Source organism: Chlorocebus sabaeus, chromosome 8, assembly GCF_047675955.1.
Source record: "Chlorocebus sabaeus isolate Y175 chromosome 8, mChlSab1.0.hap1, whole genome shotgun sequence".
Classification (NCBI taxonomy): domain Eukaryota; kingdom Metazoa; phylum Chordata; class Mammalia; order Primates; family Cercopithecidae; genus Chlorocebus; species Chlorocebus sabaeus.
In genome coordinates, this window is record NC_132911.1 from 7647543 (window position 1) to 7665597 (window position 18055).

At 46.1% G+C, this 18055-nt stretch overlaps 1 long non-coding RNA gene across 1 annotated transcript in view; it reads left to right on the forward strand.

The window, feature by feature from the left end:
• The window catches only part of LOC103215298 (uncharacterized), a 60021-nt gene that overhangs the window by 2441 nt on the left and 39525 nt on the right, over positions 1 to 18055 (forward strand). Inside the window, exon 2 of the long non-coding RNA XR_490087.3 lies at positions 7631 to 7811. This is a non-coding gene — a long non-coding RNA (uncharacterized lncRNA). The remainder of the gene's footprint in view (positions 1 to 7630; positions 7812 to 18055) is intronic.

Genomic DNA, 18055 nt, shown 5'->3' on the forward strand with positions numbered 1-18055 from the left:
CTCTACTAAAAATACAAAAATGAGCTGGGCATGGTGGTGAACACCTGTAATCCCAGCTACTCTGGAGGCTGAGGCAGGAGAATCGCTTGAACCCAGGAGGTGCAGGTTGCATTGAGCCAAGATGGTGCCATTGCACTCCAGCCTGGGTGACAGAGGGAGACTCCATCTCAAAAAAGAAAAAAAGAAAAAAGAAAGAGAACTTGAATAGTCCAGTGACTGTTAGAGAAATTAAACTGGCAGTCAAAGACTGTTCAGGTCTAGGTAGTTTTAGATTAATTCTGCCAAAGTTTCAAGAAACAATTAAACAACTAACTGCTACCTAATATAATTTGCTCCAGGAAATAAAAACCAAACTTTACCCAGCTTATTTTAAAAGACTGCTGTAGTTTTGCTTGTAAAGATATATGTAGAAAGAAAATTATTTTAATGACGAGCACAGATGCAAAAATCCTAGGTAAAATTATAAATTCAAAATATATTAAAATATTATGATATGGTGGGTTTTACTATGAATTTTCACAACCCACAAATCCTTTGATGTCACTCCATTATCATTTTGAACAAGAAAATTCTTTTTTTTTTTTTTTCTTGAGGCAGACCCACTCTGTCATGAGGCTGGATTGAAGAGGCACAATCTCGGCTCACTGCAACCTCTACTTCCTGGGTTCAAGCACTATTCTCGTGTCTCAGCCTCCCAAGTAGCTGGAATTGCAGGCGTGTGCTACCACACTCAGCTCATTTTTGTATTTTAGTAGAGATGGGGTTTAGCCATGTTGGCCAGGCTGGCCTCAAACTCCTGAGCTCAAGTGATCTGCCTGGCTCGGCCTCCCCAAGTGCTAGGATTGAAATAATCAAATGATTTTTCTTGGTTGGGCACAGTGGCTCACAGATAAGAAGACAAGCATGCTCAGCATTACAACTACTGTTTAATATTGTGTTGGAGGGTATACCTAATGTATAAGGAAACTGAAGGAAATAAGATCATGTAACTAGCAGAAGGGATGAGTAAGACACTCATCCTCTGCAGATGATTATATGCTTGTCTACCTGGAACAATCAACCTTGTCAGGCTGATAAAATAGTTCAAAAGGCAGCCGGGTGCAGTGGCTCACGCCTGTAATCCCAGCACTTTGGGAGGCCAAGGTGGGCGGATCATGAGGTCAGGAGATCGAGACCATCCTGGCTGTCACGGTGAAACCCCATCTCTACTAAAAAAATATAAAAAATTAGCTGGGCATGGTGGCAGGCGCCTGTAGTCCCAGCTACCTGGGAGGCTGAGGCAGGAGAATGGCATGAACCTGGGAGGCAGAGCTTGCAGTGAGCCGAGATCACACCACTGCACTCCAGCCTGGGCAACAGATCGAGACTCCATCCCAAGAAAAAAAAGAAATAGTTCAAAAGGCCTTCTAATATAACTTACACAAACCAGTAGCATTTCTCTGTACACCTACTATACAAAACTAGAAAAATTAAGATAGTTGTAATAGATACAATGTCTATAAAGTGCTGAGGAATTAAAACATACATAAAATTTGTCTGGAGCACACTATAAAACTCAAAGAACGTAAGAAATGATCTGAGTAGATATATTCCTTGTTTTTGATTCAAACAACTTAATAAAGTTGTCAATTCTTCCCTGATTAATCTATACATTCAATGCAATCTTATTAAAAATTCCAACATGGTCTTTATGAAACTTGATAGACTTACTCTAAAATGTGGATGAAGACAGGAGGTCCACAAATTAGCCAACTTTGAAAAGAAGGATAAAGAGGGATTTCTACCCTTCTAAATATTAAGATAGATCAAGAAAAAGTCCCATTTGTAGAACATTATGGTCTTGGCACAGAACAGACAAAAAAAATCTATGGAACACAGTGGAGAGCTCAGAAGCTGACCTACAAATATGTAGAACTTAAAATATATGACCAATAGTGGCACCACAAATCAATGGAGAAAGACAAATTGTTTAGTAATTGTGGGATAAAATGAGCTCATTAGATCCCAAACAGTAAAACTAGATCTCTACCTAGTACATGCCCACAGGTGGACGCCAAGTGGAGTAAAGACCTAAATATGAAAGATAAGACCTTAACAGAAAGAAGTATAAAAAAAAAGCAGAATATTTTTATAATTTAGTAATGGAGAAGGATGTCTTAAGCACCTCAAAACACAAACCACAAGGGAAAAATAGATTGCATTTTTTTGTGTGTGTAACAACTGAAGCCTTCTGTCTAATGAAGGAGCTTGTGGACATTAACGGACAGAAGTTAGATGCAGTGGGAGAAGTGTTTTGCAATGTCTCAAACTGACAAGTCATTTACTATATGAAATATGCAAGTAACTCCTATATTTCAACAAAAACGAGGAGGCAGCAATCTCAGTAAACAAGGGGAAAGGGCAATTTGTAGAAGACAAAAACCTGAAAAGGCCCAATTTACTCAAGAAAATGATCCTAAACTGAAGATAATTTAAGTGATGCTTAAACCTATCAATATTTTAAAAACTGCAAAGTGAATGACATCACTTTGTTTACTTATCTATTCATTTATTTACTAGACAAGTTCTTGCCCTGCCATTTAGGCTGGAGTGCAATGGTGTGATCTCAGCTCACTGCAACCTCCACCTCCCGGGTTCAAGCGATTCTCCTGCCTCAGTCTTATGAGTAGCTGGGATTACAGGCATCTGCCACTGTGCCTGGGTAATTTTTTTATTTTTAGTAGAGACAGGGTTTCCCCATGTTGGCCAGGCTGGTCTTGAACTCCTGACCTCAAGTGATCTGCCTGCCTCTGTCTCCCAAAGTGCTGGGATTACAGATGTGAGCCACACTTCTGGCCTGACATCACATTACTTCTTTCAATTGGCAAAAATTACAAATTAGGTAATGCCCAGCCTCAGTAGAAACATAAGGTCCCAGGCTCCAGGGACCTCTGGCACTGCTGGTGTGATTAGAGCAGTTCAGGTTAAGTGTGGTACAGTCTGATTAAAAATCAGACACAGTGCCTTCATAATTAAGGGAATTATTATTTTAATGTTGGGCATACATTTTCTAGTCTTTGTCTATCTTTTCTCTTACATTAATGAAATAAGAATAAGCCTTGAAGTTAATATTCTGCATTTTACACCTAATGTATCAGGAATACATTCAAATATTTGTATAGTACTTATTATTGTTAGCAAATCCTACATAGCTGAAGATTTTATTTGTTTACCTATTTTTGTAGCATTGATACCACTGCAATAACCATTTGTGGAACATAGTTCCTCCACTGTCCTCTGCTGGAATGTTTACTTTTAGATAAATTTCCAGGGGTATGTTATTAGAAATGAGAGTAAAAGGAATGTTTTGGCTCTCTATATTTGTAGCAATACTTGAAGGAGTTGATGTGGAAGATACTGGTGTCTTCTGTTGTTGCTAACCCTGGGATGATCCACGAGCCAGTCGGGCCACCTAACTTCTTTAGCATCCCTCTTCCAGTGTGTAGGAGAAAGCCATGGTTGCCAGGGCTCTTCTCACCCCCTCCTCCAAGCCATGCAAACAAATCCTCCCTTAAGCCCATCCAGACCCTGTAATGCCAGGGCCATGGCTTGTTTGCACCTGCATAGATAGCAGATCATGAGAGTGTGCCCAGCATATAATGCCTTCTTAGTGCATGTTGGGTGTATGAATAAATAAGTGAATAAACAAGTAAGTGAATTAATGAAAGAAAGCAGCCAGGAAGCGCTGCAACTCAGTCTGGTCTTGTCCCAGGGCAAACAGCCAGTAGGTCGCGCTGTTGCACCCACCGTTGCAAACCCTCAGAGCAGGTTTAAACAGAGCTCTCTGACTCTGGGACAGAGGAAATGGGAAACCTGTGTCTTCAAACCACGTCATTGGTTTGAAGATGACTTAAGGTGAAAAGAAATATATTTTAAGGTTATTAAAATAATCCTTAGTACTTGAAAATCTCAGCTAGCTTCTGAATGCTTTGGGAATACTTTCTCCATAGTTATTGCACACAAGCCCGTGGGGTGGGCAGGGCGGGTATTTGCTCACTGAGGTCCAAGAGTTTAGTTTCTCGGCTGGTAGAGGCAGAGCTGGATGCAGAGCCAGGCACAGAGCCAAGATATGTCTGACCCCAGTCCAGTGGGATCTCCTGCAAGCTGCGGTGTTTCCAGAGGCACACTTCAGTGTGTGGAGTGAAAGGAGAGTATCTGGACATGAGAAGAGCTGCTCTCAGCAGTGTGGCAGGCCCATTTTTGTTTCCTTTCTCTTTCTCCTCTTGGGGCAAGGCAGACACCAGGCACAAAGAAGGAAACAGGCCTTCCGTGAGTGCAGTAGCAATAAGGGAGAAGCCCAGAGCGGCCATCCCTCTTCTGTCTGCTGTGATGTTCCGGCCCAGTGTCCCTGGGGCTGCCTTCCCCAGGGCCTGTGTGTTGCGTATATGGGGTGGGGTGAGGGCAGCTGGAATTGAGGTGGGGACACTGTGATTGTGAGGGGCTGTGGGGCAGAGGTGGGTGGCTCTCGCAGGCCTCTTCCTGGACGCTTGCGCCCCCTCATCCTGCTCTCTTTTTCTTCCTGCACTTACATCAGCTCATGTGTGTATTTTCTCATTGACCATCTCTGGGAGTGGGACTTCATCTGACTTGTTCACCCCTGTCTCCCGGGTCCTGGCACAGAGGGAGCACTCAGTACACACCAATGGGCTGAAGGCGTAAATGATCTGGGGACTAGAGTGATGGTTATTGGCAGACAGCATCCCCCCCGTGGGCAGTAGCCATGAAGACCCTTCTTTCCCTCTCCTCACCTGCACTCTTTAGGATTGAACAGCGTTGGTTCAATGCATATTCTGGGAGCACAGAGAAAAAAGGGATGAAGTTCCACCATTATGAAAAAGGGGCTCCTGTAAGCCAGGTGAAGAAGGGGCAAGGCCCTTCCTGGTCAGCAGGGGTAAGGCAGGTGTGTGTGGGAGAGCATGCGAGGAGGGCGAGGGCTGGGGGAGATGGAGCAGGAACATTTGGTTGGGGCTCTGAGGCACTGTTCTGCTTGGGGACTGTGTGGGCAAAGGCAGGGGCTATGCAGGAAGGATTTACATAAAGCTGGAAGAGGGTTTGGGGAATGACTTTGAAGTTACATTTGTTTTGCAAGTTCTTTGTTTTTTATCAATATTTGCATGTTATTTGGGTAGCTGTAGGGAGGAGGGTTTTGGGGAGTTAGTGCACTCTCTCACCCCTCCTTCAGTCCTACTACTGCCCCTAGATACACAATCACCTCAAGTGACTTTCAGGTCACTAGGAATGGGCAAAGTCGAGATGAAAACCATTAGGTGCCTTTGAAACAGAAAATATTTTCGGTCCCCATCCCTCTCTGTAACCAATAATCAATGCAATATAAGTGGAAAAGTATAAAGAAGTCTAGAAATTCTTATTTTCCCCTCAACGACTAGTCATGCATGACATTTTAAAACTAATACTTCCCTGGCATCAGAGCTCCTGGGCTGTGCTTGATCAAACTCTTGGGATCGGGCTCTGAAGCACATCTTTAATCCGTATGGATTTTTGTCAGAGAATCTTCTGCCTAAAAGACAGTGTTCGGGGTCTTCCAAGGCACACTGAGCTACGTTAAGCCCCTCACACACACCCAAAGCACGTAAGGCAGAAGGAACCTGGATACTCTTTGTGGTTGATAGCGAGGCGGGCCACCACTGTGGCCCTGAATCCCCCTCTGAATCAGACCCTTTGTGATCTGACTCTGCAGCTCTTCCCATCCGCTAGTAGTGTCTGTTTCCCCAGCTCAGGAATCTAATTGGCCTTTTGACTTGCTTTGACCAATAAAAGCAGCAGAAGGGGCCAGTTATGAACGTAGGCCTCAGGACACCTTGCACACGGCTCTACAATTCGCATTGCCTTGGTAGCAGCCAGCCCACGATGGACCCGGAAGCTAACTGCAGCTGCAGGGATAAGCCTGGTGGGAAGGGCTGAATCGTGTGCACCCGAATTCCTAAGTGGAAGTCCTAACTCCCGGTGCCTCAGAATGTAACCGTATTTGGAAGTAGGGTCTGTGCATAGGTAATTAAGTTAAAATGAGGTCGTTAATGTGGCCCCGCTTCAGTAGGACTGGTGTCCTTATAAGAAAAGGAAATTTAGATTTTGACACACACATGCACAAAGGGATGAACACACAAAGATGCAGGAAGAAGACGGCCATCTAGGAACCAAATCAACCCTGCCGATAACCGGATGTCAGACTTCCAGCCTCCAGGGCTCAGAGAAGTAACCTGAGGTTACTCCTCATGCACACACAGTATTCCTTCCTTCTCTGCGTCTAGACATGTGTCTCTCCCAAATACTCTTCTGCGTCGTAATCGCCATTCCTAAATCCAGCACCTGCTCATTTATTTATTTGCAAGAGGTAACACAGTAGCATCTTTAGAGCTAAAGTGAGCGTTCTATTTCATTCTCCAGGCTCCCTGTGCTCGGGTGATCTTCAGCCCGTCACAGGCCCTGGCTTGCATTTTTCTTCCACTGTAACAGGAACCAACAGGGATTTGCCCTATTGTGCAAGAAAATATACATTGACCGCCATTCTGGAAGCACTCAGGGGTTTCGGAAGGCATTGGCCATTGCCTGTGGAGAGGGAAGTCTATTTCAGCTCCTCAGCTGAGGGTGGTGCTCCCTGTGAATCCTGCGCTGTGGTCTGTGTCAATCTGTGCCACGCTGTCAGTGGTTCTTGGCTTGCAGGACAGCCTCTACTCTAAAAACGCTAGATTCCATAGTATCTGCCCCAAATGCTGACTCTTAGCTCCGTCTTGCACCCCAGCTTCTGGTCCCCGCTAAAGAGACAGAGTGGGGTGGAGATTCCATAACAGGAATCTCTGCCACCTCGTATGTGTGTAAAAAGCCAGAGCACAGTCCCTACTTGCCCTAGGCATAGAAGAGCAGGAGGCACTGGGCAGAAAGAGTGGACAGGACTCGGGCACTGGGACCCCATAGGCCACTGAGCTACCTCCAGGGCTCAGGAGGCCGGCATGGTGGGCCGGCTCGGCGGGAGAGGAGGCAGAGAATACAGAAAACGGAAGTCGGAAAGCAACAGCAACAGAAACACTGCCAGTACCTCCACTGTCTGTGATGCTTTACGAGGCTCTGCCTGAGCTTAGCCTCAGGTGTCATCGTGAAACCCTCTGTGCCACGCGGGGGTTTTTTATTCCTGTTTTACAGAGACAGAGTTGAGTTTGAGGACAACCCAGTGACTCGCAGGAAGGCCCACTGCGAGTGAGTGTCAGAGCTGGGAGCTACACACTGTCCTTTGGCTCCCAGGCTGAGCTCTCTTCTGTATCCCACACTTTCTCCCAGGCTGAGAAATGAATCAGGTGGGAAATGAGCCCTGGGGGCAGGTGCCTCCTATGAGGCAGTTATCTACAAGGCCTGTTTCTAGGGCTAACCATATCTGCTGTCCTAAAAGCCTGGCTCATTCCTTTCACTGTCTCCCTGGGAACTCGGTGCTTGTTCCAGGGAAACAACCCTCAGTCTGCAGAGATACTGGAGGATGTCTCAGTAAGTTAAAAAAAAAAAAAAGAAAGATAAGCATTTCCCCTGAGTCCGTATTATTTTGATCCTCTCTCTGATGCTCAGATTTATGACTTATTTCTAGACCCTGAGCTGTTGTCAAAACACAGCTTAACCCCCATTCTCTGGGCCTGAGACCCTGCAGCCCCCACGCTGCTCGACTTCGCTGCCCAGCTTCGGGTCTTACCTGGAGCAACCTGACCAACAAGAATGCACAAGGCCAGGAGCCGAGAACAGAGACTCCAGATGGGGAACAGAAGGAAAAGGTATGTGCCCCGCTGAGACCATGAGGCTGGCTGGAAGAGCCTCTGTTTACACTGCTTCTGGCTGCTTACACAACAGATCTGCAAATGTTGCCTGTTATGAGACTTAATTTTAGAGAATGATTCTTATCTGCGCAGTGAGTGCTTTCCAATTGAGCGGCTCCGTTCCTACCCTTCTGCTGGCCAGCCACACCTTTAGGTGGGAACGGCCTCAAATTTAGCTCCAAGGCTGCACGCTTGGCCCACATACCTGACCACAGAGTTCAATGGGCCTCAGGGAACACAGACAGCCAGGGCCAGAAAAGGGATGGAAATGTCTGTCAACTTCTCGTTTTAAGAATTTGAAGGTGACCTCTGTGATGGCCCAGCACAGAACCATCCTGCTTGGTGCTGACTTCTGCAGTGAGAAATGAGCTGATTTCTCACTGCAGAAGTCAGCACCAGGTGTCCACCTGTGTCTCAAAGCCAGATTCTAGGACAGCTGGTGACAGACAACTCAGCAAGGGGAGACCAGGGGCCCAGGGCAGGTCACTGCAGGAGGAAATCCCACACACCAGAACCTGCTTCCCACCATACATATGCAGATGCACACACCCATAGCTGCACATGTATGTGTGCAATCACACGTGCACACGCACACACATGCATACCCAGTCACACTGGAACATGCACACATGAACATGCATGCATGCCGGCACACACCTACATGCACACACACCCCATACACACCTGCACATGCACACCTGCACACACCTACATCCGTATGCACCCTATACACTCACTCCTGCACATGTGCCCCTGCACATATACACACATGAACACCTGCACACACCTACATGCACACACACCCCATACACTCACACCCACACATGTGCACCTGCACATATACACACATGAACACCTGCACACACCTACATGCACGCTCGTACCCTCAAATGCAGATGCATACACATGCACACTTGCACACACTCACACACACACTTGCACATGCACACATGTCGATACATGCACACCTGCATAAACCTACACACACACATTCACACTTATACACTCACATACATGCAGATACACATGCACACCACACACTCAAGCATGCATGCACGCACACCCCCATACACTCACACAGTCACATGCACACACATGCACACCTGCAAACACCCATGCCCACACACGCACACACACATACACATGGTCTGAGTGTCTATTTTCCCATTTACTATTAGGAGGGTATCTGCAGAGGGCATCTCTGTCTCCTGCAGGAAACTGTTTTCACCTGAGTGAATCAGGGTTAGCCTGTGACTCCTTCTATTAACCTGGGAAGCTTTCTGAATCCAACCTTTGGGGCCAAGTGGAAACTTCTTTGGGCTTTCTCATCTCTGCACCAGCTGGAGACCCAGGCAAGAGGGGTTCTGCTCGGGCCTGGGGCTAAGAGTTCTTCTCTCTGGCCAGATCTATGTCCCTTCTCATTAATCATTCTCTGGGTTCTTATGACCTAAGAATTACTTGCCCCCAGCCTTCATCTAGGAACTTTGGAAGTTTCTTCCTTGGGTTGGAACCCCGAGGTGAGACTATGCTCCCAGGGAGCGTCATAGGCCCGAGTGGTGGCTGCTGTGAGATGGTGACACAGCTTAGAGATGCAAGCCAAGATGTCCTGTGTGGGAGTGCATGAGACCCTGGAGGCGGCGGATAGTCTTGGCTGTAGGGAGATAAAGGGGAGGGGCTGCAGGCCAAGGCCCTGCTCTCTTCGTGCAGTCAGATTCTGGTGTGTGACTTGCGGGAGTCCAAGGATCCTACATTTTTCCTGGAAGTCCAGGTTACCTTGGGAGGATAGAACATGTTTTAGTCAACAATGTGATAGTTTGATTTATAGTTGTTAAATATTAGTCTCTTGGCATGTTTCTTTGTGTTCTTCCCAGAGTCCTCAAATATTTGTGGTGGGACTGAGCTGCCTGCAGGGAAAATCACTCATCCATCCCAGGGCAGGACCGCAGCTTCTGCCTGCATTGACAGTAGGGCGCAGGCTTCTCAAATCATGGGTGTTTCCTGAGGCTGTAAACCACGGTGACTTTGTGCTCTTCTCCTACAACCTTCTCACATGGCTTCTCCCTCTGATCGGCTGCTAAGTCTTTCCACGCAGCCGGTCGAAGGGAGACAGACGTGTTTCTAACTGCCTGCATTCTGCTCTGCTGCATTTCTCACGGTTTAGCTGATCTCTGAACTGGATCCCATCTCAGGGAGCCAGAGAAGCTGGCTTCTGCACTGGAGGAGAACCACTGCCTTCAAAACAGCCCCAGCCCTTCATGTCTTGTTCCAGGAAACTTTCCCCAAGGGGAGACCACAAGTTAAATCTTCTCCACCTAGTTCTTTCACTATCTTGTTTCAAGAACAAACAAGTCAAATTGCAACACCCACTGAAAACAGTGGAGCAGGATGGAGTTTGCAATGCCTGCCTGCCTGGGAAGCCACGGTCCAAGCACCTCCATAGGCTTTCTACAACCTTCAGACAAAGCTTTCTGGACTTGACCATGGGGAATCCATCAATTCCCTGCTTAGTCTTAAATGTCTTCCTTATGCTCCTTGGTCTAGAAAGAGCAGTGAGTTTGGAGTACTCCATCTGGCCTGTGAACCCCAAAAATCTGCGACAGGTTAATTTAGAAAGTTTATTTTGTCAAAGTTGAGGTTGTGCACCTGTCAAACTGCCTCAGGAGGTCCTGAGAACATGTGCCCAAGGTGGTCAGAGCACAGTTTGGTTTTATACATTTTAGGGAGACAAAAGACATCAATCAACATGTGCAAGATGAACATTGGTTTGGTCTGGAAAGGCAGAACAACTTGAAGCAAAGGCGAGAAGACTCAAAGCAAGGAGGGGCTTCCAAGTCATAGGAAAGGCTTCCAAGAAGGCAAATGGTTGTGTTCTTTTGAGTTTCTGATGAGCCTCTCCAAAGGAGGCAATCAGATATGTATTTATCTCAGTGAGCAGAGGGGTGACTTTGAAAAGAAAGGGAGACAGGTGGCCCTAAGCAGTTCCCAGCAGGAACTTTTCCTTTAGCTGAGTGATTTGGTGGGGGACCCCAAGATTTATTTTCCTTTCACAGGTCCTAGATATTTCTGCTGAATTCTCCATTCTGCAGATGTGGCACCTGGGTTCAGTGAGGCTTCTGTCATCCCCTAGATTTGAGTTTTTGGTGTGTCGGGGGATATGAGATTTTAGGATGCTGTGACTGCTGTGATAGAATGAGATTTTTGCCGGCTTTAAAATACAGCATCAGAGACACAGTAAGGCCAACGGATCAGGACATGGTGCCATTGAAAAGGGAGTTTTTTAGATTCACAGATACCGGGAGGGGCACACAGAACATGGGGGCCACACGGGGAAGCCTGGGGTTAGGAACTAGATGGAGAGAGAAGGAACTCTGGGTGAAACCCTTTCTTGTGATTTCCACGGGAAGAAATGAGAAGACAGGGCAAGCAGGTTTGGGATTTGCTAGTGTAAATAATTTCAGCAGCTCTGGGGCACAGAGGCTGTCCCTAGTCATCTGGTACCTGGCCCTGGGGAGATAAGGGCTGGTGGATAGAGACCTGAGCGTGAGAGCCTCCTGAAGGGGGCAATTGGGGGTGTGGGCTCTGGATTGATTGGTTAGCATCTGAAAGGGGTGCTCCTGGGAGAGTTGCCTAATATCTCTAAGAATTGGCTAACTCTGAGGGGGCAAACCCCCAGATATCAAGGCATGAGAATACAGACAACAAGAGATCCACTGCTAATCCACTGTTCCAACATGCCTTTCCTCAGCTGTGGCTTTGCAGTGGCTCTCAGCAGGTGAACTGTCCTCCCTGACCCGCTGACACAGGGCCTGACAGTGTGCCTTGTGTTGACCATCAGGAAGCAGTGGCTACGTACCTATTTCAGAAAGGACATCGTGTGTCTCAGCTCAGCCCACAGCCCTCAGCCCTCAGCTCCCATGGGGAGAGTGTGTCATAGGCAGCTCCTGTTCACTGGGCATGTGTCCCCGAGAGGGCCACACACAGAGCAGCCTGAGCCCAGTCCAAAGCCGGCTGCAGAGGCCATAGAGCCAACTGTGAATGGCAACATGAATGTCTGTGGTTTCCAGAATCTGAGATTTGGGGATGTTTGTTCTTGCAGCAAAAGGCGATCAGTACAGACACCTGGGATTTTGAATGTGCGGGAATCTCCAAGAGCTACAGGGGCTTCAGATCTATATTACAGGCTTCACCTTTTCCTGCCACCTTGAAAACTGCTCTTGGTCCTATGGGACTTCCAGACTGCAGGAGGAGATCTTCGAGGCCGTCTTTGTCTTTGGCCTCACATGACTCACCCATGCCAAGTTTACCTTGCCTGTTTTTACCTCCTAAATGTTTCTCGAATCTTTCTCCTCTCTGTTCTTAGTATCTTAGGTCTGGTTTCCATTGTTTCTCCCAGGATCAGTACAAGAGGCTCCCACATGGGCTCCCCACCTCCAGAATTGCCTTTGGACCTCACATCTCTACTCCACCCAGCTGTTAGAGGGATCCTTCTAGGATTAGTGTCCTCGGGCTGCTGTAACAAAATGTGAGAAACTGGGTGGCTCAAAACCACACAAATGTGTTGCCTCACTGTTCTGGAGGTCACAAGTCTGAAATCCGGTGTTGGCCAGACCATGCTCCATCCCACAGTGCTGGGAGAGGATCCCATCTTGCCTCTTCCAACTTCTGTGAATGGCTGGCAATCCCTGCATTCCCTGGCTTGTAGAGGTATCATGTCCAGTCACACGGCCCTGTATGTCTTCACATCGTCCTCTCTCTGTACGCCCCTCTCTCTGGGTCCAATTTCTCCTTTATATAAGGACACCAGTCCTATTGGATTAGGGTCCCCCAATGATCCCATTATAAATTGATTATCTATGCAAAGACCCTATTCCCAAATAAAGTCACACTCTGAGGGACTGGAGTTAAGACTTGAATGTCTCTTTTCTTGGGGACACAATTCATGCCATAGCATAATGTATCTGAACTTCATGTCTGAGCATGTCACCTCTTCAAGGGCCCAAAGCTTCCTGAGGCTCCTCATCTCTCAGGCTATGCCCTCACCAAAGGTCAGGAGCTGTCTGCTGGAGCTTCAACAGCAACAGGCAAACATGGTCTACCTTCCTGGAGCATTATCTTTCAGGGTTCATAAACGATTACGTTGCAATGCAATGGAATGGAATAGAATGGAAGGGGCACATGCCTTTGCCTGATAAAATGCGGCTTTGAAGGTATTTCGAATGTCCAGCAGGTAGCCCCTTTGGCACCGGGGGGCCTTTCTTCTCATTTGCCCACGCAGGTGCAGCATGTTGCAGAAGCATTTGAGCAGCTCTGGCCTATAGGAAAAGGCCCAACATTGTTAAATTGTGCAAGGTTATCCCGCACAGGTTATCTAATCTTAGCTCAACCCAGCCATCGGCTCTCTGGCGAACACTTTCCAATGAGGCACTATCCAACCGTTCTTGCTCATGCCTTTGCTCCTGGGCTGTTCGCTGATTCCAGCTTTTCCCTTGTCCAACAGGCCTGACTCCCGGTCAGCCTAGAGAATGCCTTCTCTGATCATCTAGGTCTTTCCTACTGTGCGACAGTTACATTCCCCGTGCTTGAGAAAACATTGATAGTGTCTTTATCTTTGCATGTTCTGTATCATATTATAATTTGTAATTACCTTTGGAATGTGACAGCTCACATTAGCAGGTGAATTCTTTGAGGAAAGCAATTTTTAAAAATATTTTAAATTCTTCATGTCCTTGACATTCCACTGGCGTTCACTTCCTGTGATATACTAAGCACTTAACACATGTTTGTGGAAAGCTGGTGATGTCTTATTTCCTGATGCTACAATTAAAAAAATATCTATCTTACTTTTCAAAACCTTAAAAATAATGCTAAAAACCTTTGAGGCAAAAATACATTATTTTGTCCTAATATTCAGAAGACTTGTATAAGTATTATGGAATAATTGATTTGTTTGAATTTTTTCATTTCCAATTACAATAACATCCATTTTTTATAACAGAAAAATTACAAATACATATAAAAGGAAAATTAAAATCACAGAGAAATGTAAGTCCAAATGGATTAAGGACTTGTTTATGAAGGTAGAAATTTAAGTTAATTTGAGTAAAGTAGTGTGTGATCTTGATTACCTCAAGTAGGAAAGAATTTTTTTTTTTTTTTTAAATGGAATTTCTCTCTTGTTGCCCAGGCTGGAGTGCAATGGTGCAATCTTGGGTCACTGCAACCTCTGCCTCCTAGGTTCAAGCGATTCTCTTGCTTCAGCCTCCCAAGTAGCTGGGATTACAGGCATGAGCCACCACGCCCGGCTAATTTTATATTTTTAGTAGAGATGGTGTTTTACCATATTGGTCAGATTGGCCTTGAATTCATGACCTCAGGTGATCCACCTGCCCTGGCCTCCCAAAGTGCTGGGATTACAGACATGAGCCACCCCATCTGTCTGAGGAAAGAATTTTTCTGAAGTCACGAAAACGATGAACTGATGGGAAAAAGTCTGATCTGTTTTACTCCGTTAAAATCAAGAATTTCCTTTTTATGCCAAAGACACTATAATGGAAATGAAAGCCAATTCAAAACTGGAGGAAGATATTCTTACAAATATATTTTACAAAATGTAAGTGTATCTGAATGCGGAAATGACAGAAAGCAGCCAGTTCACTGCAACCTCCCCACGGAAAGCATATCTTCTGCCAAATGGTGAATTTGCTAAAAGTGGACTAATCAAATGACGGGTGTGCTGAACAGAAGAATTTTCAAAGTCCTCAGCTTCTCTGTGTCTTCACCATATCAGCTTTGCTTCTGTGATTTGTCACAGATATCTGTTTCATATTTCAAATCCAGGTGCATCAAAAATGCCCAATGTTGACTAGGCGCTGTGACTCATGCCTGTAATCCCAGCCCTTTGGGAGGCCGAGGTGGGCAGATCACTTGAGTTCAGGGGTTCAAGACCATCCTGGCCAACATGGTGAAATCCCGTCTCTACTAAAATCACAAAAATTAGCCAGGCACAGTGGCGCACGCCTGTAATCCCAGCTACTCGGGAGGCTGAAACAGGAGAATTGCTTGAACCTGGAAGGCGGAAGTTGCAGTGAGCTGAGAGGTTGCAGTGAGCTGAGATCGTGCCACTGCACTCCAGTGACAGAGTGAGACTCCATCTTAAAAAAGTAAATAAATAAAAATGCCCAGTTTTATAGATAGGTGTGTGAGGTTGTCCTGAAATGAAGTTTGCAATCTGCATTTTTGCAGGTTCATGCCTGCCTGGGCCTTATGCTATGCTATTCCCACCTCTGATGTTGCTCTGGTGCCTGCCCCTGCCCCTCCCATTCCACCTTCATCCCAGGGACTGATCCTACTCCTTTCCCATCTCTCTCCCTCCCGCAGCCCTGTTTCACCCTGGTCCTTCTTTGCTCTGGAGGTTAAAATAATCTGGTGACTTGTCTTAGGCACAATTTAAAGTTGCGGGACAATAGGTCATTAGGAAAAATGTATTCAGCTAGTTGTTCTTTTGGAATGTTAAATAACGGAAAATCGGTCATTCAGAGATTTGACTTGGAGCCCTGGGGAAGAGACCTGGAGCTCAGAAGACAGTAGCGGCAGGTGGAGCTCCAGGTTACCCTTACTGGCCACTAGAAGGCAACCTTGCAGAAACCAACTCTTATTCCACCAAACCTTCTGTAAAGAGTGGGTGCCTAAAGTCTGTGGGTTTTGCATTAAAAAATGAAATGCAAGGCCAGGCGCAGTGGCTCATGCCTGATTCCCAGCACTTTGGGAGGCTGAGGCGGGCGGAACACGAGGTCAAGAGATCAAGACCATCCTGGCCAACATGGTGAAACCCCGTCTATAATAAAAATACAAAGTTAGCTGGGCGTGGTGGTGCACACCTGTAGTCCCAGCTACTCAGGAGGCTGACGTAGAATCACCTGAACCCGGGAGGCAGAGGTTACAGTGAGCCAAGATCATGCCACTGCACCCTAGCCTGATGATAGGGCAAGACTCTGTCTAAAACAAACAAAAAAAAATTCAGGTTCTTACCCAAAATTGCAGGGTGAGGTAATAGGTAGAATCTGAGACCTAGGACTACCTCATTTAAAAATGTCATGTAAACAAGAATGGCAAAGGAGGCGGTTTTCTCTTAACAGTGGCCTGTGAAGGTTCCCTGGTGGGGGCGGTGTGTGGATGAGGGGGCCCCCACAGCTACAGAAGGACAGATGGACAGCATGGCAATCTCCTGTGTCATGTCCACCTTCTGAGTCTCTTCTTGTTTAGTTAGTAACAGGGCTGTTCATTGGCAAGAATGAAACAGAAAGGGTTTTAAGAGATTCACAGAAAAGCACAGGAATGATTTAATTTTGTTGAAGAGATTTAGAATTGAAATTTGTTAAGAGCTTAACTTCAAATTTGCCATTCAAGAGGAAAGCAGGAAAGGTTAAGGATACTTGGTGCAGAGGTGGATTTTCACTAATCCGAAAGGTCAGTTCCCAGGACCTGGGAGGTCAGTGGTCCTGTTGCTTGGTTGCTGAGGGGGAGTTCTGTTACTCAGGATTTATGACCCTGTAGGTTAAAGGACTTTTATGGTTCTCTGTGATTGTTACCTTTGTTCTGGCAAATACCCAATCATGATGATGCCTATAAAAAAAGAATAATCAGTGTCAAAAAATCAGATTAAATTAATGCTTTTCTTCCCTTCATACTTTTTTCTTTCTTTTCCTCACTACCATTTTTCTTCCCTCTTCCTTTCTCCTTCCTTCTGTCTCTCTTTTTCTTTCTTTCTGTTTTTCCTTCCATCTCTTTCTTTCCTTTCTTTTCTCTTTTTTTCTCTTTTCTTCTGTTTCCTTTTATTTTCGCTCCTCTTTTTTCCTTGTCCTTTTCCTTTTTTTTCTTTTTTCCTTGATTTGATTACTTTTTCCTTGCATGCTGGAACATTTTAACTAATTGCATTTAGTTTTCAATATCATATTTCTCCAAATTACTTCATTCAAATTCAGCCTTTTCAGGTTCTGGTTTGTTTGTTTGTTTGGTTGGTTGGTTGGTTTGTTGTTTTTTTTTGACTTTATTTTGTTTTGTTTTGTTTTGTTTTGTTTTGTTTTGAGACAGAGTCTCACTCTGTTACCCAGGCTGGCTGGAGTACACTGACGTGCTCCTAACTCACGACAACCTCTGTCTCCCGGGTTCAAGCAATTATCCTACCTCAGCATCCTCAGTAGCTGGGATACAGGTGCCCACCACCATGCCCAGCTAATTTTTGTATTTTTAGTAGAGACAGGGTTTCACTATGTTGGCCAGGCTGGTCTCGAACTCCGGACCCCAAGTGATTCACCCTCCTCGGTTTGCTAAATTGCTAGGATCACAGGCGTGAGCCACTGTGCCCGGCCCAGGTTCTCTTTTGAATTCATTCCCGCTGGCGTTTGTGTTTTTAGTAAATTTGGCCCTCTCTGTCTTTGTGATGTCACCAGCCTTTGCAGACCTGGAATGTTCCACTCTTCTCTCAGTGTGGAGCCCAAACACACATCATGTCCTCTTTCTCTTTCCAAGCCTGGAGGGCATCCTTATACAGGCTAACTTGGGCTCAGCTCTTGTCTGGACATTACTGACTGTGTAGAGTGGATTATTCTGGGGTGGAAAGGAAGGAGCAGGGAGGGAGGGGCTGAGAGCTGGTGTTTGTGTTGGGGTGGGTGGTCTAAACACCTGCTGCTTGCATTCAAGGATCTGTTAGTTTCTGCTAGGCTTACTGTGGAAGCGCCTGGACTTAGACCATTTAGTTGACGTGTTGTCCTGTAACCACCCAATGGGTTCACCCTGCCTGCTGCCTAGACAGAGCTGATTTATCAAGATGGGAATTGCAATGGAGAAAAAGTAATTCAGGCAGAGACTGGAGTTTTGTTGTTACTGAAATCAGTCTCCCCAGCATTTGGGATCAGAGGTTTTAAGGATAATTTGACGGGTATGGGCTCAGAGAGTGGGGAGTGCTGACTGGTCAGGTTGAAGATGAAATCACAGGGGGTCAAAGTGAATTCTTGCTGACTTCTGTTCTGGGTGTGATCACAGAACTGATTGAGTCAGATTATCAGTCTGGTGGTGGCATCTGCTGCGCCAGAATATAGGGTCTGCAAAATATCTCAAGCACTGATCTTAGATTTTACTACAGTGATGTTATTCCCAGGAACAATTGGGAGAGGTCCAGACTCTTGTAGCCAGAGGCTGCATGG